This window comes from Myotis nattereri (assembly GCF_964212035.1).
Source record: "Myotis nattereri genome assembly, chromosome: 21".
Classification (NCBI taxonomy): domain Eukaryota; kingdom Metazoa; phylum Chordata; class Mammalia; order Chiroptera; family Vespertilionidae; genus Myotis; species Myotis nattereri.
Window position 1 is genome coordinate 8,198,502 of NC_138097.1, and position 24,965 is coordinate 8,223,466.

Consider the following 24,965-nt stretch of genomic DNA (forward strand, 5'->3'; position numbering starts at 1 on the left):
GTTTGATTGAGGTCAAGGGCACATGCCTGGGTTGCAGGCTCCAACCCAGTAGAGGGCATGCAGGAGCAGCCAATCAATAATTCTTTCTCATTATTGATGTTTCTATCTCTGTCCCTCTCCCTTCCTCTCTGAAATCAATAAAAAATATATATCCAGAAAGTATTATTCCTGTTTAGATCAATATGCATCCTCTACTCTACACCTCCCCTTTAGGACCTGTAAATTATAGTCTGACAATTGGTCTAACATTCTGAGCATGTCATGTGCATGATCATAACTGATTCACCAGATTTCTGATTGAGGATTCAAGTTCATACATAGAAGAACCTCTGTTACTTCTTTCCCCCATCGCCACCTGCTGACCACAGCTCACACCACATGATAAGTACCCACTACTCAATCCTGGGGCCACAGCCTGATTCAGCATCTTCAGAGACCAAAGCAGCTTGAAGTGCAGGCAGTGCTCACAGGGGTCAAAGTTCAGGCACCATAATCCGTCAGAGCCGGGGTGGGATCCCGAATCCAACACTTATTTCCTGGGCCAGTGCTTCACCCTGTCAAACCTCACTTTCCCAGCACTGAAAAGGGGATAGGAATCGTGCCTACCTCACCCGGCAGTTAGGACTGAAGGTGGTAGATAAAGCGAGTCAACTCCCTAAAGTGTGCTGAGCCCAGGAAGCACCATTGCAAGGCTGCCATTACTATTATTTACCACTGACTTGCTCATTCATGGATCCCAATGACAGTTTAGATCTGTCAAGCATTTTTTTCTCTGAATGGTTTGCTAACTCAATTAGGCTGATCATATGCATTAAGTCAATTTAGACAATAACAGAAGTTGAGGTGGTAAATGTCACAACATTTAAGGAGCCAATATGAAAACCTCAGGCTAAAGAACCCCTCTAGATAAATCAAATGTTAATAAGCGTCATTATCATTTACCTGCATGTGAGCATTTGACAGAATTCACCTGCTGTAAAGACTGAGAATGCAAGCATTTGTCCCCAAACAGGGGGCATGCATGTGCACACTTCATTTTTGCATCTCCACTGACACACCAAAACTTGAAGTGGTGAATGCCACCTGGAGAGGTTTGTGCTCATGACACACTCAGAAGGCGGCTTGTCACACTCCCTAGGTCTTGTTAGGTACTGTAATGCCAGCTGCTGCGTGCACATGAGTCTCAGGCTTGTCCCTGTTCTTCAGAAAGCTCTAGTGTCCCTCAACAATTTTAACTTATTCAGGGTGCATGCTGGGCAGGTTTATAGGTAAATAATCAACACCATGATATTTAAAGATGAATTTGAAAACTACACCATGCTTAAGACGATGGCTTTGTTTAATTGATTGTAAGATGCACATTTTCACCCCCTGTTCTCTGAAGTCAGGAAGCACCTTTGAGAATCGCTCGCAGTCACTGTCGGCCAGTTGGCAATTCTTACAACATGCTCATTGTCACCACCCATTCATATCCTTGTTATGAGGACATAATCGTGCAGCTTTGACTAACAGCTTCTCATATCTGATGATATACATGCAGCACATGCAACTAGAAATCAATTTTGGAACCTCTGGCACACTCCCATTGACAGAACTAAATGACCAGGTATAGTGTACCCCCTGATGACAGGAATCAAGGCCAGGAAGGTGGGTGAAGAGAACCGATTTTCAGAGGGAAGGGAAGACCAGAGCCTTGAGGCCTTACTGAAGACCTTGTGCATGTCCATTACATGTTAAATGCAGGGGATATCCCTCCAGGCATGGCTTGTCCTAGGTCTGGCAGATACAAGGAAACCCAAAAACTTACCCTCTTGAGCTCTCTCTGCGTTAACTCTATGGAGATCCGCACTGTACATTCCAGGACCTACCTACTATATGTGATGGGTAAGGCTCCTCATGCTAGCAGAACTAAATTGTTCTGGGAAAAAAGTGCCCAACACTGACAAGGGCTTATATTTTATATTTGGTTGTTCACAAACCCAAGAGGAGGCACACCCGCTTCCGGCTCCTACACACATGTGCACACCCAGCACGCCATCTCCGTGGTGCCGATCTGCCCGTGAAGGAGACCTGAGATCCTCCCCTTTATTTCCCACCTACAGCCCAGTCACCCCTCTTACCTTTTGGAGGTGGCTCACTGGGGGCATCTTGCTCTTCCACCCAGTATGAGCATGATGGGGTGGCCTCCAGGGGCCCGGGAGGGCTGTGTTGGGGTCGCTTCGCTGGTTCTCCAGAACCATTGTTTTTGGGTTTGAAAAATTTGATGAAGGCTGTGGCTCGAGTCCACCACTTTTTCCTATTAGAGTAGAGGTTCAGGACATTACCAACCCTCACTGTCCCTCCAGCCAGGCAAGTGGCTGTTCGTTTGGGGTTCAGACGGATGGTACTCTTCTCCAGCACCACGATATTCATATGTGGGTCTCAGGGGGTGGAGCACTATTTTCAGTGAATTCACACAGACCCAGGGATGGTAGAAGCGTTCATTGTGGCAGAAACCCACACCAGCCTCTTGGGAAATGGAACTTCAGATACAACTATAAGGTTCATCACCGGACCTAATCACAGTGTGTACAGGATTACAACCAATCGATGTGTCTCTCCCACTGATGTTTCTCTCCCCGCCTCCTTCCTTTCTACTCTCTCTAAATATCAATGGAAAAAATATCCTCAAGGGAGGTTATAAAAATAAAAAGAAATAAATGAAAACAGTGAATTTAAAGGGTAAGTCAAACATTGCAGCTAACCGGAAATGGGGGCATTCGAATAGAATAAGAAGAACTTATTAAACCATGTGGGTTTTAATCCTGGCTCTGCCATAGACCAGCACTGTGCTTTCACAAATTACTGAATTTCCTCATCGATGCATCATTTCCCTGTCAACAGAAGGGTCAGGCAGAAGGTGGAGATTTCAACAGAGAGGTCTTACAGGATTCATGGTGATATGACCTCTAGGCTGGGCTGGGACAGTACAATCTGAAGGCCCAGCTCATGGGGCTCAGGCCTGCACCAGAGGAAGCCCTGCTGTACGGAGCAGACCGGCAGTCTCGGGGACCGAGCCGGCCCACCACTGGGGCTGATACTCTGCAGAAGGGAAGGTGTTTGTGAACCACCCTGGGGTCCAGAGACTCCAAAGGAATGTCGGGAAGACCTAGATGTCCCTATGATTGAAGACCCTGGGTGCTAGGCAGGTGTCTGGCCCAAGCTTTCTTCCCAAAACAGACACATGGTTTTCTAGGTCCTGAAACTTGGAGACACAACCTGATAGTCCTGCTTTAGTGGCTCTAAACCTGAGACTCTCTGACCCTTAAACAGGCTCATGGCCAGCTGGCCTTCACCATCACTCGTATGATAATCCTGAGTATGGAAGGTGGGACTGAAAGAAACTCTAAATTCTTCAGTGCTGGCAGAGACATGCACACAGTGGACCAGCCATAGAGAGGAAGACGGGGGCCCCACGAACTGGCCACTGCTGTAGATGGCTACAGCTTTCCCCACTCGTGAAAGAGCAAGCTTTCTGTTCTGTGCTTAAGTTACTGCCATTAAGTCAACTCACTTCTGTGGAACAGGACCCCAGGACTCATAGGAATCCATAACTGTTTCCTCTTGCTCTTCTGTTATTGTCGGCAGGTAATTTACTTTTACTCTGTAAATAGAGGAGAAAGAAAAACAATCTGGTTTTTAAAATAAAACATGTAAATTGACTCACCGGCCCAGCGTGGGACCAGGCCCAGAAGGGTCGGCATTTTCCTGGGATTCAGACAACACGGTGCTCATGGCCTTACTGATTGTTGACTCGGCAATATGGGGATGGAAGCACGTGACATAGGTCCGGGAACCCTAACACGTCGAGGAGACCTGCTGAAGCACCCAGGATCAGGCTGAATATCATCTCAAGACAGCAAGCCCCGAACCATGTGAAACTCAGGGTCGGAAACCCGTGGGCCTAGACAGCTCAGACCCGCGTTTCCTTGCTGGAAAAGGAGTCCTCCGGATCAAGGCGGCTACTCCAACTCTGTCTGTCATGAAGCTGCCGAGGTTCCACCAGTACGAGGAAATTTCCACCAGTTCACCGTGAAGTAAGCACCCCGTTAGTAGTGATGACTTGCCAACTGCTGGACCCCTGACCACCGATCCTGCTCTGCTCCCAGCGCCCTTGGCACTGAGTTGTTCTCTTCCCACAGCTGTGCTGCTTGGCCTTATGCTAGAGCGCTTTCCTGTCTGGCTCTGACCAACCCTGCACCGCTAGGTGCAGAAACTCACAGAAGGCAGGACCTACAACCCTCCCAGGACTGGGGTAGACTCTGCTCGGAACAGGCTCAGCAAGCCTGCCAACTCCCTGGCCTATTGCAGACACTGGCTAATGCAAAACCATCATCAGATCACCCCCTCGATACCAGGCCCCTACTCTTCTAGTTGGCACCTGCCCAACCTCTGCTGGTAATTTTGACCTCCTGTGTCACAGAGAGCCAACTCAGGCCACAGTCATTTCTGCCCCAAAACTACAGTGTGGCTTTCCATGTAAACCATCCTGGGTAGGTGGCTAACCACCTGTACATGAGCAGAAGAATCTGAGAGAACAGTAAAGCAGCACCGTGACCCCAGGGACTTGGACAGTGCCCCCCGTGGTCACTGTGACCATGTCCCTCTGTCCCACATGGCCAGCCATTCCTGATCACAAGGAAGGACAGTTCAGCAGCACAGCAGCGAGAGGGGAAGACCACCCTGGACCCAGCAGAGGCATCTCGGGTTACTTGACTTCCCACCACAAGGTTTCCAACACCAAAGCTCTTCCTTCTGCCCTCCTTTCTGGCAGCTCCCTGGGCCCTGTAGACCAGCTTCCCATAAACACTCGCTTCCCAGTGGACCCAATTCATTAGCCTGGTGTGGATGCCTTCTACAGCTGAGCGTTGCCTGCTGCAGCCTTCCCTCCTGCCACTGCCTGCACCTTCCCTGCACCCAGACTACCCATGCTCTACCTCAGGTCCCCCCACTGGCTAGACCTGTCCCCATCCGGGTCAGCAGCAGCACCCCAAATCCCACCACCACGCTTCCTCCTCGGCCTCTTTGAAGCTCCTCAACATCTGTCTGCTGTGCACACAGCTCTGCTCACTTCCCATCACGCCAACTAGTTTCTGGCCACCAGGTAACTGGTTCTGTGCACCTCACAGCGACTATGCCAAAGCCAGGAATGTGTCTTGTCCACAGAGGGAGGAAAACCACGGTGCACCCACAACCCTCTCCCCAGCTCATTAAGGGAAAACACACAGAAAAACCTCCGCCTGTAATCTGGATTCCTTCCCTAGGCACCACTCTTTACTGCCATCATATTTTTTAAACTGAACTGAATTCCAAAGGCAGATGAAGAACCATCTGGCAGTGGGCAGTATCTTTGAAAAGCCAACCACCCCGACTTGCAGAAATCTAGAACCGTTCCAGGGAAAACGAGAGGAGGATGCAATGGGAAGATGGGGTGTCCCCTTTCCTTGGGACACCAGTGCACCAAGGGACTCTCTGCCCAGGATTTTGAGGCCTAGGCACGGACTAGAAAGCAGGATCCTTTTGCTGACAGGTCAGCCCACACCCCTTACTTGCGCCAAGCCTCGTCTTTCTCATTCTCTTTCAGAAGCTTTCTGTTTCTCTTAGCCAGTGTCTGAGTCTTCCTCTTGAGCTTAAAGTTTTCTTCTTGGAAGTTCTCCTTCTCACGAGAGAGCACCTAAAACACAGGTCAACAATGTCTCACATACCACGCGCCCCTGTGATGCCACTGCTGATAACTGGTTCCCAAAAGAAGAAGAAGGCCAAGTGCTCAAAGATGGTCATTTCGGTGTGATCCACGCCAATGGGAATGACCAACACAGCCAATGACACGTGGATGGCCACGTGTCCCGACCAACCAGTCAGCCACGGCCCTCCTGTGGCCACCGAGCACTGAAAGCACAGCCGGTCTGAGCTGTGATGTGCCACAACTGCAAAATAGACAACAACTTCTGAGGCCTTAATCACAGTCTTAAAAAACAATGGAGAACATCTTGTTAATAAGCTGCCCCACCGGTGAGGCTCATTTGGTTGAGCGTCCTCCCAGCACCAAGAGGTCACTGTTGCAATTCTCGGTCAAGAGCCATGACCAGGTTGTGGGGTCCATCCCCAGTAGGGGGCCTGCAGGAGACAGCCCATCAAGGATTCTCTCTCATCATGGATGATTCCATCACTCTCTCCCTCTCCCTTCCTCTTGCTGATATCCATAAAATAAAACGTAACATATTTAGAAATGTATTCTTGTTTCACAGACATAAAAACACACAGGAGCAGGGGTTGGATATGAATATATGGCTCAGCTTGGACTGCTCCTGCTCTAGAATATCATCCCGGTTTTTGTAGCAGAAAAGTCTCAACTTTTGGCATCAGACAAACTGGGTTGCAACCCACTACTTAAGAGGAACGAGAATGGGAACCCCAGCTCACAAAATCATTGCAAGAATTAAATGAGAGGACATGGGTGAGCAAAGAGCAAAGTGCTCAGCCGAGGGTTCGGAAATGAAACAGTACCTGGCTGTTTCCATGCACTGCCCCGACCTTGCAAAATGCAAAGCTCAGGTGCAAGGTGTTTTCTAACGCAACCCCACCAGTCATGGGGTTTGTCCCCTTCAAATGCCTCTGGCTTCCTCTTAGCCTCTGTCTGACACTTACACATGGTCTTTGAGCACAGACGCCAATGAGCACCCATTGCAACATGGCTGATCCATGGCTGTCGCCCAGGGCACACGCCTGCGGTCCTGAGCCACCAGCCCAGGCCTCACCTCGCACTGCCTTCTCAGCTTCTTCAGCGAGATTTCCATACTCTGAAGTTCCTCCTCCGCCCCTTCATACTGGGCCTTCCAGAGCCCCACTTCCCGCTGCACGATCTCTAGTGAGCTTCGCATCTCTTTCCTCTGGGTGTGCAGCTCCTTCTGCTCCGCCATCATCAGCTGGTTCCAGAAGTTGACTCTGGGGGTGGAGAGCCACAGGGCCAAGGGCTGAGGAGCACTCCCAGCCTCCGTCCCAGGTGTGCACCTTAATCAAAACCACAACCTCGCTGGGTCTCCATTTTTCCCGTGTGTAAATGAGGGTGGAACAAACTCAGTGGTTTTCAAACTGTGTCCCTTGGGGTTCTAGAAGGCTAGCACAGCTGCCCACTGTGGGCTGGGGGAGACAGGACAGGCAGGCTCGGACACCACCTCAGCAGAGCACCCTGTGAGAATCCTTCCCATGGAAGGCTTTGGCAGACCTGCCGACTGGGAACAAAGGGTTCTTTGACTGAAATACTTTTGAAATACATGGAATCAGAACATTTTTGCTGTCAATTTATATGTCTTTGCCCAGCTCTTCTCCCCATTTCCAAGCCCTTTCTAATTTCTTCTCCTGAAACAAATAAAATATGAGGTTGGGGAGTGTTATGTAAATCCACTGAAATTATCATCATCGTCATCTTAACTGCCCGATTGAGTATCAGGGGGCAGATTTACACCAGAAATCTCACATGACCAGAGGCTCAGGGTCTCAATTGGAACAGATTTGCCCTGTGTGGCCCACATCACCTGTCTTTTTCCATTTAAATTAGTTCAACAAAATTTAAAAATTTTTAAGTGTCACGTCAACATTCAGGTATCTATCTTCTCAGATGGTGGGGAGAAAGCATAAACAAAAGGCCCTAGCAGGTATGGCTCAGTAGTTACAGCATCACCCATGTACAGACGGGTCATGTGTTCAAGTCTCATTCAAGGGAACAGACCTGGGTTGCCCGTTTGCTCCCCCGTGTAGCTTGAGTGTGTGCTGTAGATATCCAATAGATGTGACGCTCTCACATGGATGTTTCTCTCTCTCTCCCCTTCTCCTTCCCTCCCTTTCACTCTCTCTAAAAGTCAATGGAAAAATTACCATGGGGTAAGGTTTATTAAAAAAAAGATTATAAAAAGAATGACCTGGCAGTCCGGGCCTGCCTCTTAGCAGGGAGCCCTAAGAGGGTGTGTATTCTCCACGAGGGTCTGCTATAGCACTGACACTCCTTCCCCCACCTGCTGGACCTGCCTGGCCACTGGAGGCACCTGAATTTGTAACCCCCAATACATGTTAGAACAGGGCTGTGGGAAGGAAGGCTTCATATGGACATCCTCTGGGTTGAGACAAGACCTGGAATTGAATCCTGACAGGCTCAATAACTAGGAGCATGAACTTGAACAAGATATTTAATCTCTCTGAGCTTCTTCCCTCATCTGTGTTTTTTTTCTGTTTGTTTTGTTTGGTTTTAAGAAATAACTATAGTGCAGTCAATTCTCATGATTCTCGGTATAAAGCTCTATGAAGCCACCGCGAACACCCCGTTAGTGGATACTGAAACTGTACCCGCCGGTTCGTGTGAATCTTTGGCCACATTTTTGTCAACCGACCAAGTCATCAAGACGCCTTGTGTAATATACTCACAGCCAAGCGCACCGTACCCTGGACCAAAAGCAACCTCACGTGCCTCCCCTTTTATTCCCCGTAAGGCCCAGTAAAGCCTTGAACTTGGGGACACTAGACAGCACTTCAGCACTCCATTTGGGGGCCATTTCTAACAGTGACATCACTATCAAAAAGCATGAAAATAGAACTCCATGGCACTCAGTGGACCACAAAAGGGACACTGGTTTGCAGTGTGAGAGCTGAAAAAGGCAGGAGCCAAAGGTCTTGTTCAACCTCATCTGAAAATGTGCCGATCAGCGACTCCAGTATCTTGCACTCTGGACAAGCCCATGAAAGGCCTGGGTATGATTTGGGGATTTAAGTGCATTTCAGTGAGGAGGTGAGTTCACCAATAGACAATGCGTGAATGCGAGGACCAAGCGTTTCTCCCTCACGGGATGGCTGGTGTTCGAGGATGAAGGGGCCCACGACTGATACAATCATCACCATCATCAAGGTGGGAGGGGAGGTCATCCACGCCTAGACAATGCAGCATCCCAGTGCTGCTATCCTTCCAACCTGGCAGATGCCACTGCAGGGGGCGAAGGCGGTTACCTCTCCTCCTGTGGCAGCCTCTCCTCCTGGGCAGCCAGGACATTCGCATCCTGCGCCTGCGTCAGAGCCTCTCTCTGGGTGCTCACGAGGTCCCTCAGCTCCTGTAGTGCGGCCTCATGTTGGTGCTGGTCCTGCTCCCTTAGGAGGGAAACACACCGCTAGGCACCCACACACGGGAGACTGCACAGCCTCTGTAAGCGGCTTCTCTCTGCAGAGCTGAGGTCTGTGGCAATGGGCAGGAGTCTCCTCCAGCCCCAGGGCCAAGTGTCTCTCTTCCCACCCAACACTTCTCCAGGGTCCCTTCCAGTCCCTGTCTCAGCAGCCTCTCTCCGTTATCCCGCTGGGAACACCAACACTGTTTTCTGAACTGCACACCCTTCTCACAGAAACCAGCATATATTCAGGGAATCCCACCCACATGGCAGCTGAACCTCTACCCCACCAGGGCCTGGTGAGCACTCCGCCCAACTCCAGAACAGCCTCCCTATGCTGAGTCAGGCAGCGTGGGGGCCAGAGGCCTGCCTGTTGGGGCCCAAGCAGCTGCCAGGGTCCATTGGCACACAGGCACATGAACATCCACTCAGGCTGTTCCTCCAGGCACCCCCATTCCAGCCCTTACCTTCCCCTCAGCTCCCCCTCATTTCCCCCTCAGTTCAGGGCTTTTATTTTCTTCCTGTCTCAGTGTTTATAGGGTCCTGCACAGCTTCTCTAGAGGGTTGCAGAGAAAAAGGGGAGTCCCTGAGCAGCCCCTGGCTGTCCCGCCCACCTACTGGAACCTCCCCTGCTTAGGGTGACTCAGCAGCTCCTTGTGGGTCACCCACTTTCTCTTTTCCCCACACAGGCAAATCCCTTTCCAGAACCCCTTCCTGACTTGTCCATACCCAGAGACAGGCTGACAGAGAACACGCAGGGTTCCAGGGTTTGCAGCCTCTGTCTGGAGCCCTCCACCTCCACTCCACCATCCCTAGTAGCTGTCCTTGTACCATCTGCCAGAGCCAAGACTTGGGAGGACTCAGACTCAGAAACCTGCTGTGGCAGCTGCTGAAAGACAAGAGTCCTGTGGCCTTCAGCCACGAGTGGAGGCTGCCATGAGTGGGAAGTGGCAAGTGGAGGGGGTGGGATTTCCCCAGCTTTCAGGTGGTGATCTTTCTCATCCAGGTTAATGATTCTGGATAAAGCCAACCAGGTTTCACAAATAGGGCCAAGGAACATTAGGGTTCCCTACTCCTGCGTCCCTGTTGTGTCTTGGAAAAGGACACGGATCAAGCACATTCCAACTGATGGTAACCACCCTACTGCAGGGCAGAAACTGCGAGTCTCACTCCCCACTGAGTCTCCGGGATGAGGCTTGACACCCAGGAAACATGTGCTGGGGAACGAAGGAGTGAGGGTCCCACTCAGGCGTCAAGTGAAATGAACACACAGCCACCAGCCTGTGCTGCAGGCACCTCCACCTCCCACCCTGTAGCCCTGCTGCACAGAGACTAAGGGCTCCAGCTCTCTGTGCACCAGTAAACACCACCTAGTAACACAGGAGGTCTATCAAACAAGGAGCTACCAGTAGAATGACAATGAACCCCTCCTTCAGAGCCAGTGAGATGCCACTTGCACAAACCTACCCCATGTGAGCAGACATTAACAATATCACGACACTGTTATAACCACATCATAAGGCCTGAAGGCAACTGGTGAGGGGTGGGCACCACACGATTCTCCCCTCATTAGTCAGCTGGGAGCATTCCCAACAGGTCTAGCACCATATGCCCCACAGAAGCTCACTAAGCATCACTTGAATGTGGGATGGGTGCAGGAGGAGGCAGAGAGGGGGATGCCAAGAGGCAGAAGGTGCTCATTCTGGCTGGAAGGAACGGAGTCTGGTAGGAGCAGACGTCTTAGCACTCCCAGAGGATGGAGCTCTTGGAGGATAAAGGGGGTGGATGGTCCTATGGTGTTGACAGGAACCACTGGGTTAGTAAATAAACGAATTTCATGGGCCCCACACTCATGGCAGCAGCAGGCACCTTCAGCAGGCTCTGCTGGCTCAGTGCCCTCCCAGACCCTGTGATTGAAACACCCTGCACCTCAGCTACTTACACTACTGAAGACCCCACGTTTGCTCAGTGTCTTTGAAGAGGAATCAAAGGAAATGCTGTGAGCAGGGGTGTCTCACAAGCATAGGAAGTGGACAACAGCTCTCTCCTGTGCTGCTCCAAGTGTGGGAGGGGCTCTCTTTAGCCTCATCTCTCCCCCTCTCTCCTGAGTTGGAATCCTGTGCACATCAGACCTCCCGCAGGCTCTGGATTCCGCTGCACCTGCCCTGGGACGCAGAGCAATCTGGGATCTGCTGGATCAGGAGCTTGGGCGACGTTGGCTGTCTGCACGTACACAAAGCCCTGATCTAGCAGAAGCTCAAATTTGAGATTTGTGCATGTCAATGGACATCAATTTTACCTTAAAAAAAAGAGTATGCAGGTGGAGAGTCAGAGGTAAAAACGATATGAGATGGGCACAGTATAGAAGTACTGATGTCGTGGATGAGTACCTGGGAATCACACTATACAATTCTGCACATTTCCATATATTCAAAACTTTCCAAAATTAAAAGTTAAACACACGCACACACACAGAAGCCCAGACTTTGAGACTTTGAAAGGGAAGAAGAGGCCTGGAAGCTGGTGAGGCATGCCCCTTTACATCGGAAGCTGTGGTGAACGCCCCCTCCTTTTTCTTGGTTGGGAGAGAAGAGAAAGAGGGGCAGGAACCCCAGAGGAGCAGGGACCCCAATGCCGACACATGGTTTCCCTGAGCCGGGATCAGCTGGGCACACCATCCTCCCCCGGGGGACGCCCCTGCCCCTCAGCCTCCAGCTGCAGCCACCCCACATCGCATAGGGGGGCATTCCATTAACTTCTCTTCCCTGTGAAGCAGCAGATCCAGAGGAACCATGAGGGGCCAGAGCGAAGGGGACAGGAGCCTGGAGAGCTTGCTAGTCACCCCGACAGTTGACGGCACCCACCTACGCCTGAACGCCTTGCTCTCCATTTCTAGAGAACGAAGCAGCAGGGTCTTGTAGCGGCTGTGTTCATCCAGGAGGGCCCGGTGCTGGACTTTACTGATGGTCTCCAACTTCTGGGTGTTTTCTTTTTCTTTGTGGAGTTGCAGCTTCCACTTTTCCATCTGCAGAGCCAAAGACCCAGCCCCTGTGAAAGTCTGCTTCACAGAGTGAACTTTACTCTAAGGCAAGCCCTAAACCTCTTACCTCATGGAACACTTTCACAGGCTATTTCTCAAGGATGAACCTTCCTGCCCACTTCTTGGGGAGGTACAACAGCTGTGCCAAGGCTGGCAGAGGGGGAAGAGGGAAGCCTGGCCCCTGGGTGCAATCAATGAGCCGCTGCCCCAGCGCTGGGCTGCCTTCCCTGGGCCGTGTGGTGGTGCCAGGCAAACCCACCCTGGAGGCTTGCCAGGGTTCTCAGGGTGACCTTGGACATTTGGAGCAGGACCATTCTTTGTCCAGCGGGGCTGTCCGGGGGGCTGCAGGACATGGAGCAGCATCCCTGGCCTCCAGGCACCAAAGCCAGAAGCACCACCCCTCCCCTCCCCCAAGTCCTGTCCATCAAAAACAAGATGGCCAGTGTCCCTGGGCAGAGATACCTGTTTCCAATCACCCAGGAATCACTGACCAATGACCAGGACACGGCTGTGATCCTGGACACTCCCCATTGCAGGCAGGGGCGCCAGGGGAGGCACGAGCTCTGGGGGGCCTACCTGAAGGGCTCCAACTTCATTGAGCAGCTGCTCTAGGGCTTTAACGAGCTCCTCCGTGAGGGTCTCCCACTCCTGGCTGCTGGTCTTCTCCTTCCTGAGTTCCATCTCCAACTGTTCCTTCTGCAGAAGCAAAGACCCAGCCGTGAAGTGGCCCATCCGTGGTCCTATACACACGTGCGTGGCTTCCATGACTGCTTCCCTCTCAGGCCCTCCCTGTGCTAACAGGGCGCTGCTCTCCTTTCAGTAAGCACTTACTATGTGCTCAGACCCTTTATCTACGCTAACTCATCTGATCCTCAAAACACCTACAGGGGGCACAGCATTAACTCCATTTCACAGATGAAGATGAGGGCAATGGGGCACAGACACGTCTATAGTGTCCACTCACTCTGCTGCACCGACATGTGATGCTGCCTCAGGCTCTGCTCCATGAGGACTCGTGCCCCGCTACCATAGCTGTTGCTGCCCTGCATTCCGCATTTCTCCCAGTTTCACATCCCCACCAACACCTGGGTGCTCCACCTGGCCACCCGCTTGGACGTATGTTCTGCACACCACCCACAGTTACCTGCTTCCGGAGATGCTGGTTCTCCTCCTGAAGCGTCGTGCAACTAAGGCTGCTGACCTGCAAGGCCAGAGAGGCACCTCGCATCTCCTGGACCGTGCCCTGGAGGGTCTGGTTTTCTAGGATATGGCTGGAGGCTAAAGAGAAAAGTCATGCCAGAGCCCAGATTGCATGGCCTGGGCTTCCTTTCTCTGCCCCCGGCCCCAAGACAACCATCACCCTGATCCCTAGGTTGGAGGGACCTGGGATGGTTGGCTGGGCGCCCTCACTTGTTCACAGGGTGCTGTTGCTGTCGGCACCTGAGGGTTCCTCAGGCGGTTATGGCCCCTCTGCTGGCTCAGCTGGGGCCTGGTAGGGAAGCAACCCAGAGCTTAAAAAGAACGAATGTGATGGTGGAGAGGCCAATGCAAAACCTCAACATGGTAGAACTGCTGGAACCACTTTTTACCAAGTTCTAACCTGGCCATCAAGTCATGGATTTCAGAGAGTAACAGAGATGGCAAAGAGATGGAGTTTCTGTGCCAGCCCTCAGAGTGGTGGGGGTCTGGGTGGCTCAGCTCAGGGTGTGGGGGCTGTGATAACTGACCAGTACGTCTGCAGGTGGTAGAGGCTCGGAGGCAAGTATGCCCAGTACCTACCATCCCTGGGCCAGGCCTTCAGATGGAGATTTCAATTTGAACTTTTACAATTGCATTGAAAAAAGAATGAGGCAGTACATCTAAGTGGCTTGAAAAGGTCTAAGCCGATCAAAACATAAGGTAAAGACAGAAGAAGGCAGATTTCCTCCTTTGCTTTTAAACAGCTTGAACACAGAACAGAAAGGGGAGCACAGACCTGGGAAGAACGGGAGTTCTCAGCCCCTTCCTACCACACACAGGTGCGTGACTTTAGGTAAATGAATGGGTGAGGGGTCAGGGTGCTCCCTCACCTGTCCCTCCAGGGCCACATCCTCAACCCCGGGACCCTACTCACACTGCTCTGCTCCTATGGCTGCAACCCACCTGCTTCCTATTCACCCCCTCGGGGCTTGAAGGACCTAGAGTGGACGCCGGCTTTCACCCCAGGACATGAAGGTGGATGTGATCAGCTCCCACCAAGGAGAGCAGCACAGACCCAAGAAGCCAGAACAGACTGAAGACCTCAAGCAGCAGGCAACTCAGCAGTGGAGCAGATGAACCTTCCTGGCCCAACTCCAGCTCAGCGCACCCCACAGACAAACACACATGCTGTCAACACACGGAAGCACGCCAAGGGCTTCATCCTGACAAGGCTGCCAATGACACTAACAGCCAAAGACTCCACTAAGTCACAACCAGTGCTCATTCAATGGCACCTTTGCAGCATTCGCTTTAAAAATAATGGTTTTATGAATCGGGGTGAGCCCAGTCAGTGTGGCTTAGTGGTAGAGTGCCAACCTATGAACCATGAGGTCATGGTTCAATTTCAGGTCAGGGCATATGCCCGGTTTGTAGCCTCCATGCCTTGTATGGGGCATCCAGAAGGCATCCAATCAATGATTCTCTTTCATCTTTGATGTTTCTATTTCTCTCTCCTTCCGCCTTCCTCTCTGAAATCTATAAAAAATACATGTTATGAAGATTGGGGTGAAATATATGTACAACACTGGGTTCACCATTTTAACTATTTTTCTGTGTATGGTTTTGTGGCATTAGATGCATCTCCACTGACCTGCAACTCACCCCGCCCACCTCCTGCCTCACTCAGTGCCTCACCCTTTGCTCTGTGCTCCTGGGAAATGACTGTGAAGAACCGTCCAGTGCAGCAGTGGAGCTGAGGACCAGCCTCATTTCTTCTTCCCTGAAGGCCAGCCCCGCAGAGGCTCTTATGTTGACACAGCAGTTTATGGGGGGAAAACAATGGTTCTCCACTGGGTACTGTGCTCCCGAGCACCCCAAGAAGCAGAGCAATGGGGTCTTTTAATTCAACAAGGGCGTTGAGGACAGCCGTCTTTGTTGGTGCCCTCGGGCCAGGCACAGCGTAAGGCTTCACTGTCTCCTCTCAGGAGGTACACATAGCAATCCTGTGAGGCAGCTTCATTACCCCCATTTTGCAGATAAGAAAACTGAGGTACAAAAGAGGTCACCTGGCTAACAGGTGAAGGAGCCAGGACTTGAAGCCAGGCCTTTCTGACTCACGAAGCCAGCACACCATCCACGCAGAAGTACATTCACGCTATGTTGAGGAATGTCAGTTCTACTGGAGTTAGTCCCCACTGGGGAGGCTCCTGCCAGCTAAGCAGCAGAAGTGTGAACACCAAGAAGGAGTCAAGGGCAGTGACCTGAAAGCGCTCACAAACTACACAGAGGGCCTGAATCAGGGAGGCTTCCCAACCCACCAGCCTCCCTGGTCTCTAACAGAAACATGAGGTCTGAGAGGTCCCTGCCAGCCGGCCCCACTCCTGCCTGCCACCAGGGGGCAGTGGTCCTCCCCAGGAACCTGAAGTCCCAGAGCAGGGATCCCTGTTTTGCCCACCCTTGGTCCCAGGAGTGCCAAGATAACAAACCACTGAAAAAAAAACTGGCTTCTCACACAGATTCACAGCTCAATGAACTGATTTTAGGTTTGGAACTGATCGGAACCCTTGAAGAGAAGGAATATCCAGGTTCTTTCAACAGCCTCTCCATGATGCTTAGGAATGTTGATCAATATTGGAAAAGCAGCACCTCTCCCACCCCACAACCTGCCCAAGGCCCTCCTGAGCTCTGCAGAGATCTAAGCACACCTTCACCTGCACCCTCAGGTGCACATGTGATGTTCTTGAGCACAGGAAATGGCTACTTGTTTGCTGGGTGCACTGCCTGCCCCCCTCCCCACCTTCCCCTGGCCAACCCCACACCTCCTCTGGGGCTGTGAGGGGGCAAACACAAGAGGGAGGGGAAGAGGCCTGGCTCCCCTGAGAAGCCAACACACAGCAGTCCCTGCCCAGAGGGGGCAGAGTACAGACTGCACCCATCTGTCCAATTATGAAATGAATGGAGGAAATCATGCCCAGGGTCAGGTATACTGGAGGTTAGTAACCACTGGGGAAGGCTCCTGCCATGCAGAGCTTTCAATCCCCCATGGACAGACCTAAGATATCCTAAGGGTGCCAGTGTGCTGTCATCTGGAAGCTCCTGGGACTGTCCACATGGGAGCTGAGAAATCTGTTACTTTGTAGTTCACGTCCTGACGTCAAGGCTGCCAGACCTTTCATGTTCTCCTTGGGGAGAATTGCAATGAAACAGTTCCAAATGGCTTTTAAATAAAATGTTATTCCCTTGGGGTGAGGATGAGCTGACACATGAGATTCAGATCCAAGGGCTCAGCGCCCTGGATGAGGAAGCCACATCCAGGCTGGCTCCCAGGCACCAGGGGCTGCTACCTACCTTCTGACAGCTGCTCCATCCTCCAGCTCAGGTGGGTGTGCTGGTTCATCCTCTGGACCTGTTCAGCCTCGAGGGCCATGCTGTCCCCCAACAGCTCCTCAAGAAACCGCTGGAGGATGTGTCCACGATCCTAGTGCAGTAAGAGGGGTGGGGCGAGGATGTACCCGGGGCACCCTCTGGACAGGCCCCACCTCCCCATGCATCTATCCTCATTCCCCCAGAATGAAGGGCCCCCATGCACCTTCTCACTTCCAAAAACACAGCTGCACAGAGGTGACTCCAACACAGGGCCCAGCTGGGAGACCTACAGCCACTAACAGACATGCTGACCCAGTGGCCTTAGGTGATGAAGACACCCAATGTCTCTCAGTGGTGTCTGAACAAAGGGGCGTACAGCACTGGGCTTTCAGGCAAGGAATATGATGAAGGGCAGCTCTGCGGCTCCTTAGCAGATTTAACATGTCTTGGAAAGGTCGTAGGGACTCCCAAATCACAGCTCAACCCACATGCGAAACACTACTAGAGACCCTTTTTGCAATAGTCACCCACCTACATCCATCCTTTCAGACAAGCAACACAGCAGTCAGGTCCTATCTGGTTTTGAGGATTATTTTTTAAACACACACACACACACACACACACCATTTTATAAATAAATAAAATATAAATATAAATATAAATATATATCTCAGAGAGGAAGGGAGAGGGAGAGACAGAAACATCAATGATGAGAGAACCATTGATCGGCTGCCTCTTACAGGCAACCCCTGGGTAAGGTTCCTCCAACCAGGGCACCAGCCCTGGCCAGGCAGGCCTGGTCTGTTTTGCAGGCCTTAAGTGTTGCCCAATCCAGTCAAGCCACTGAGCTTAATAAGAAACTCTTCACCATCAGCAGGTCACCATGTCGGCAAAAGCAACAAACCAGTATCAGAAAGTCAGAGAAGGGCACCACAGAATCCTAACAGTGCCCCAATCTGTTGTACATGTGGTGCAAGAGGGTCTGACAAGTACAGCTACTGATAGCCATGAGACTTCGTTGAGCCCATTTCCTTAACACGGAAGGGGTGGGGCTAAGGGTCTGTCCAGGGTTTAAGTGCTGAGTCTAGGTCTCTCGATTCCACTGTCACTCCACTGATCTGGGGCTGGAAATAAATAGCTATTCGGGCAAGCTTTTATTCCACACACAGTTCCTATCTGGACAGTTTCCCCATGTCCTCTTGGAAAACCATTAGCTCTAAGCAGTTTCCTGGAAATGAGGGCTCAGACACAACAAATAATACTATGGGCCTCTGGCTGTCAGGCACATGCTGGGTGTGGGACGCCATGGCTGGTCCCTAGCAGGTCCCCTCACGGGAGGAGTGTGATGGACTTACTCCTGTCCCAGTGCCCAGCACACATGGGGGATCCATTTGGCTCTTTCCCCTCATCTCTGCTCCCGCCCCAGGAGCCCTTCCAGAACCACTGGGTGTCTTAGGGGTCTGAGTCTCTCCTGAATGCCTTCACAGTGTGGGAACACGCATACAGGGGATGTGACCCTTTCTCTCGGTGGCAGTTTTCCAAGGTTGACCCCACCCAGGGTTTCTAATGACTGGGAGTGGGCGGTAACTGCTGCCTTTCCATCTCCTGTTCATTTTCCCCGAAGGGGCCAGAACACAAGATTCTTGGTAGAAGGGAAGCCATGGACCTCCCATCAGTGGACATAGTTTTGATCAAGACCTGGCAGCCGGAAGGGTTTGCTCACAGACTCTGGATTCACCTGGGCACCGTCTATCTGCCCATCCCCTGCCCTGCACTAGGCGCCCTCTGTCCTTGCCACATTCACTCTTCACAACAGCCCTGAGGGGGAGGCAGGGACAGTCCCTTCTTACACATGAAGAGGCTCTGCACTCACCGACTCTGCTCTCACCGACTCTAAGTTCACCGAATCTACGCCCACCAACTCTATGTCCACCGACTCTACGTCCACCGACTCTTCACACACAGACTCTTCACACACCGACTCTGTACTCAACCGACTCCACACCACCAACTCCACGCCCACCGACTCTGCACCGCACATTCCACTGTTTCCATGCCGCCCATTTCAAACTGCCCTATGGGACGCATTCTAAACTGCTCTGCCAGCAGCCATGCCCCATGTTAACTGCTTTGGAATACACAAATATTAGGGCACTCTCCCTATGAAACTTAAATCCTATCTGGACATATAAAATATAAAGAAACAAAAAGGATATACATATCTTCATCCTACATGAATACAAATGGAAATTAACTATTTCATTCTAATTTTGTCTACCGCATTTCTAAAAATTATTGTTTTCCCATCAGCTGAATTACAGAAATCAATCCGTATCATTTAGGTAACAACACATTTATTTTATTTTGTGTATTATCTAGAGAGCTCATTTCTGAAATTCTTCTCATCATCGACTGTGAATAGTTCATACATTAGAACACCTGAACTTCACCAGTCAACTGCCTAAAAAATAATTTGACAGACGATTTACTAATGTGTAGTATGTAAGAAAAATGAACAGAGTAAAGCTGTATATTTGGAAAATACTTTATTTGCTTACTTTTAAAATACATAGTTTTATTAAGTTCAGAAGGAAAAGGAGAAGGAGGGAGATATATAAACATCAATGATGAGAGAAAATCACTGATAGGCTGCCTCCTGTATGCCCCATAATGGGGATGGAGCCCCCAACCTGGACATGTGCCCTGATCAGGTATGGAACGGTGATTTCCTGGTTCATAGTTTGACACTCAATCACTGAGGCACATGGCCGGAATGGAAAAGATTTTAACAAAAAGATTTTGTACACAGCTTTCTGTGCAAGGAGTCTTAAATTAGCACATGCAAGGAAGACATTTAGAGAGCAAATATGCAGGTATCCTCTGAACAGAATTGAAACATTTAGGCTGTAAATCAATGAGCTAAATGTGTTTTAATTATTTCTAAATTAGTCATGGTTTTACTTGGGTTAATTAAACATTCATTCTTAATTTAAAATAAATGTGAATTGTTTTAAGTAGATGAAATCGTTGGACTTATGATGGGGGAGTATTGATTAGCATTTATGTTAACTACCTAGCTTCACTAACTGCTATAAAATTACTTAAAGTGAAACTGGACAACCAATGGGTCCATGCTGCTGGTTACTATTTGAACAAATGTAGCAGAGACTGGGTTGTCTCATATATGGCGTTTATTCCATTAATGTGGGCAGAATGGGAGAGCAGCAGGCCATCCACAAACATCTGCTCTACTCTCCCCATAAGCCATAAGCTTCTCCTGGGTAGAATGATACACATTCCATGGGGAAGTAGAAATTGCACACTTGGGAAAGGAGGCAAGATACTGTGGCTACAGGTTACAGGCAATGAGGGTTGGGGTTCGAAGAGGGCAGGTGCCTCAGGGGCCAGTTTACAGGCAATGAGGTTGTTAATCTAGGCCATTCTCAGGAAAGGAGGATGGCTGGATTCCCATGTTAACTCTCAAGCCCCAGGGCATACAACTCTCAAACAGATTAGAATGTGCTTTCTCTAATCCGAACAGAACAATCACAGTTAACAGAGCACAATTAATATTTCTTCTTATTATAGCTAGTCCCAATATTATATTCCTGCCTCTAACAAAAGTACAAAAATAAAAATAAATCACACCTAAAGCTGTTATTTTTCATAACTACCTCAATCAAGTCCTCTTGTAGAACCTATCCCATAAATCTAACATGCTTCATTTGTGGGAAGCATTTGTGGGATGAGATTTAAAATGATGTCAAACAAAATGTGATCTAAACTGGACACAAACTTATAGATGTAGTGATACGAACTGAGAACACAGCAAATTACATTTAATTTAAGGAATCTTGACATATTGAAAATTACTTCTTTTATCAATATGCAACTCAAGATTTCAATAACTGTTGAATTTAGGAGCTTATATCTATGAGATAGTAACTGGATGCTAAAATTTTCCACTCTCTGCTCCCAATATTAAGGGTCAACGTTTCAGAGAAATGATGCAAAATTTATGAACCTGGAGCTATTTCAAGGAACATTCATAACAATGACACAGAGAACAGGATGAGGCCGACTGAAACCACAATAGAGTGAGTGCCAGCTTAGCACAGTGATGAGCAGGTTGCAGACATTCTATCTCATTTAATCCACTCAAAATCATCGAGGTGTTCCATGAACTCCCATTGACTTAGCTGTATTTTGGATCTCAGAGATGCAGAAATTTAAGGAGTAATCCAAGGTTTTCTTTCCTACAACTTGGTTCCATGACCTGGCCAGTGTGGCTCAGTTGGTTGGAGCACCGCTCTACACACTGAAAGGCTCTGGGTTCAATTCCCAGTCAGGTTTCATACCTACGTTGGCTGTTCCATTCCCAATGGGAGTGCCTATGAGAGGCAACCAATTGATAATGTTCTCTAACATCAACATTTCTCTCTCTCTCTCTCTCTCTCTCTCTCTCTCTCTCTCTCTCTCTCTCTCATAAGCATATCCTCAGGACAGTATTTAAAGAAAAAATGAGTTCCACTAGGTCTTGCAAGGTAATTTTCAAATTTTAGTTTAAATTCTTGCCAAATTTCCCAATAGTTTCAAAGAATAACTTGGAGTAAATTAAACCAGCAATAACATTCCTTTATTTATATAAGCAGTTTTACTGCACCTGAGCCTGGTCCACCTGGCTTAGTGGTTGAGCATCGATCTATGAGCCAGGTGGTCACCGTTTGATTCCAGGTCAAGGCACATGCCCTAGATCTGGGCTCAACCCCAGGGTTGGGTGTGCAGGAGGCAGTCAATCAATAATTTTCATCATTGATGTTTCTCTCTCTCTCTCTCTCTCTCTCTCTCTCTCTCTCTCTCTCTCTCTCTTTTCCTCTCTCTCTGAAACCAATTATATATATATATATATATATATATATATATATATATATATATATGAATTCTTTTTAAAAAAATAAAAAATAATAAAGGAAGGACAGAGGACTCACCTTGATTAGAGAGGGCAGTGGGTCTCAGCTATGGCCCCACATAAAAAAACCTGGGAAGCATAAACAGACAAGACCCCTCTCCTCCTATGCTAACACCTCTGGTCCTAACACCTCTGGCTAACACCTGAGGGGCCTCTTCCAAAGTGATCAGAAGGTTCTAGGACGATTCTGCTCACAGCCCAGTCCAGCACCACAGGGTAAGGGTGGAGGATGCCTAACTAACAGGGACTCACTGCACACAGGCCAATCACAGGGTCTCACCACCGAAACACAATTGCCATTCAATCCCTCGGACCCTTGCTGACCAGGCCGGTCACCTGACTCACAGCTTCAACTACCGCCCAGACTTCCACGATGGGTCCACGTCCACAGGGAACGCAAAGCACTTAGGAGTAAAAGTGACTCCCCAAAGCTCTTTGCAATTGCCTCAGTTTCTCTACAGGTTCAGGGTCATAGCTCAGAACCCTCTGCATGTCACTGTCCTCAGTACCAACATCTTTTCCAGCATCAAGCGAATCCTAAAAATAGAAACACACGGAAGAGAAAGCCATCATTTCAAATTGTCTGTACAACTGACCTTCAACTTGGGAAGAAATAAACCTACTCTGCTGCTGGCCATCACTGCTGATAAACCTGATGGTCTCAGGTAGACCATCCCTCTCCCGCCTCTGCAGCCTTTTAACATCAATCCAGCACTGAGCTTCCACCAGACCTCCACGAGGGCCTTGACCACTACCCACAAATCTCTGGTTGTTCCTCTCCTGTTCTCCCACCCCCAACTGTTTCCACTGATCCCCCCACTTGCGCTCCTCCCTCCTGACCCTGTGCTCTGGATCACCCCTCCTCTCCACAAGAGTTGCCATTCCTTCCCGAATCCTGGGATGTTCACTCTTTTAACGTTTAACGTGGAAATAATGCCATACTGAGAGAAACGTTGTAGGAACAGTACAGAGACCTCCCAGATATCCCATGTTGCTATTTCTTCGAAAGTTGACTTTTTATTGATATAGTTCACATACCATCACTCACCTATTCAAAATATACACTGAGTATATTAAGGGTTGTGCATCCATGTCCACAATTTTACATCATTTTCATCGCTCATCAAAAAGCAGTTCCAAATACAATTTAAAAGCCACCCCAAATTTCCCCGCAACCCACCAGCCCTAGGCAACCAAGAGTGTACTTTCTGCCTCTGCTAACTTCTGGGCTTTTTAAATTGATTTATTTTTTAAAACATATTTGTATTGCCATTACTGGTTTGACTCAGTGGATAGAACTTTGGCCTATGGAACAAAGGGTCCTGAGTTTGATTCTGCACAAGGGCACATTCCTTAGTTGCAGATTCCACCCTGGTCCAGGTCTTGGTTTGGGTGCATGCAGGAGGCAACCAATCGATGTGTTTTCCTCACATTGACATATCTCTCTGTATTTCCCTTTCTCTTGCACTTTCTCTAAAAAAAAACAATGGAAAATATCCTCCAGTGAGAAAATATATATATATCAAATTGATTTCTGAGAGGATTGAAAAAGGAGAGATGGAAGCATCAATTATAAGAGAATCATTGCTCGGCTGCCTCCTGCATGCTCCACACTGGGGATGCAGCCAAAGACCCAGGTATATGCCCTGACTGGGAATCAGACCATCACTTCCTAGTTCAGCGGTCGACTCTCCACTACTGAGCCAGGATGGCCAGGTTGAATTCTCTGTTTTAAACCTGACCTCTGTGCATTCAATATGGGGAAACTTCTTCTCTGGAACACTCCAGCCTGGTTCCCATGACCTTCCTCCTGCTCTTCCTACTCTCAACCGTTCTTCTTCCCAAAGGTCTGAATGTCAGTGCTTCAACCCTGAGGCCTCCCACCTCAGAGCCTCAGGACCTCCTCAGAGGGCTCAGAACACACCTCCTAACAGTGAACATTTCGGGATTTCAGAAAAGAGCCCTTCTTCCCTTTTGAGTGTGGGTCATCTGCATGTACTGCTGTCCACCGAAGGCCCAAGCTGAGAACATGGGCTCACGCTGGCCTTCCCTCCCACCTCTCACCCACCTAGTCAGTCCTCACTGCCACACCCACTGCAACTGAGTTAATCCTCCCACCACTGGCTCCATCTCCCTGCCTGACCACCTCCGTCTTCTACGTTGTAGCCAAAGGGACCACTAGCATGAAAACTTCCTTTGCCATTTTCCCACTCAGAACCCTCTGGTCCCTTAAGGCTAAAAGCCCAAATTCTTGCAATGGCCTCTGCCTGCGCCTCTGTGGGCCCCACACAAACCCTTATCCTGCTCCTCACACATTCTGGGGCTTCCCTGTCCTCCCCTACTCTGACCTGCAGAAAAGAAACAAGGTAGGAGCCATGCTCAGCTCTGCTTTCTAGAAGGGGAAACTGAGGCTTGGAAGACTCAGGTACAGGGCTGTCCACTGGCTGAGCCGGAAGTCCAGGTGTGCTGACACCTGAGCCCCAAGACAAGTGGCCTTCCTCAGTAAATAATTTTTGAATACATGAGTGTTAAATAAATCAATTCTTAAACTCAAGAACTAGCCTGTTTCTTAATAATGAAAAAAGGCTTGTTCACATCATCCTATATAATAAAAGAGCAATATGCAAATTAACCATCACTCTGCGAGAAAGATGGCGGCGCCCATAGCAGCCAGGGCAGGACGCTGGCTGCGTCACCCCGGCAATGAGAGGCCAGCAGGCACTGCCGTGGTGACCCGGACCAGGCAAACACCCAGCAGTGCCTGCTGGCGGGTCACCCCGGCCATCTGCAAGCAGGCAAGCATGGCCCAAATGCAGCACCCAGCAGGACCTGCTGACAGGTAGCTGGGCATGGTGGGTCGCCATGGCGATCCCCAAGCAGGCAACTTTGGCCTGCAGGCAGCACCCACCATGGCCTGCTGGTAGATCACCATGGGGATCCCCGAGAAGGAAAGCGCCCAGCAGGGCCTGCTTGCCATTTGCCATGGTGTGGAGCAAGCAGGCCCCACAGAGAGCAGAGAACCTCGGGGAGCAGGCCTAAGCCATCAGGAGGACATCCGCTGATGGCTCCCAGATTGGAGAGGGTGCCGGTTGGACTGAGGGACCCTCCCCTTCCCCCACCTCGTGTATGAATTTCATGCACAGGGCCTCTAGTATATAATGAAAGCCCAGTGACCAAACAGCAGAACGACCAGAACAATGACCAGTCACTATGAAGCATAATGACC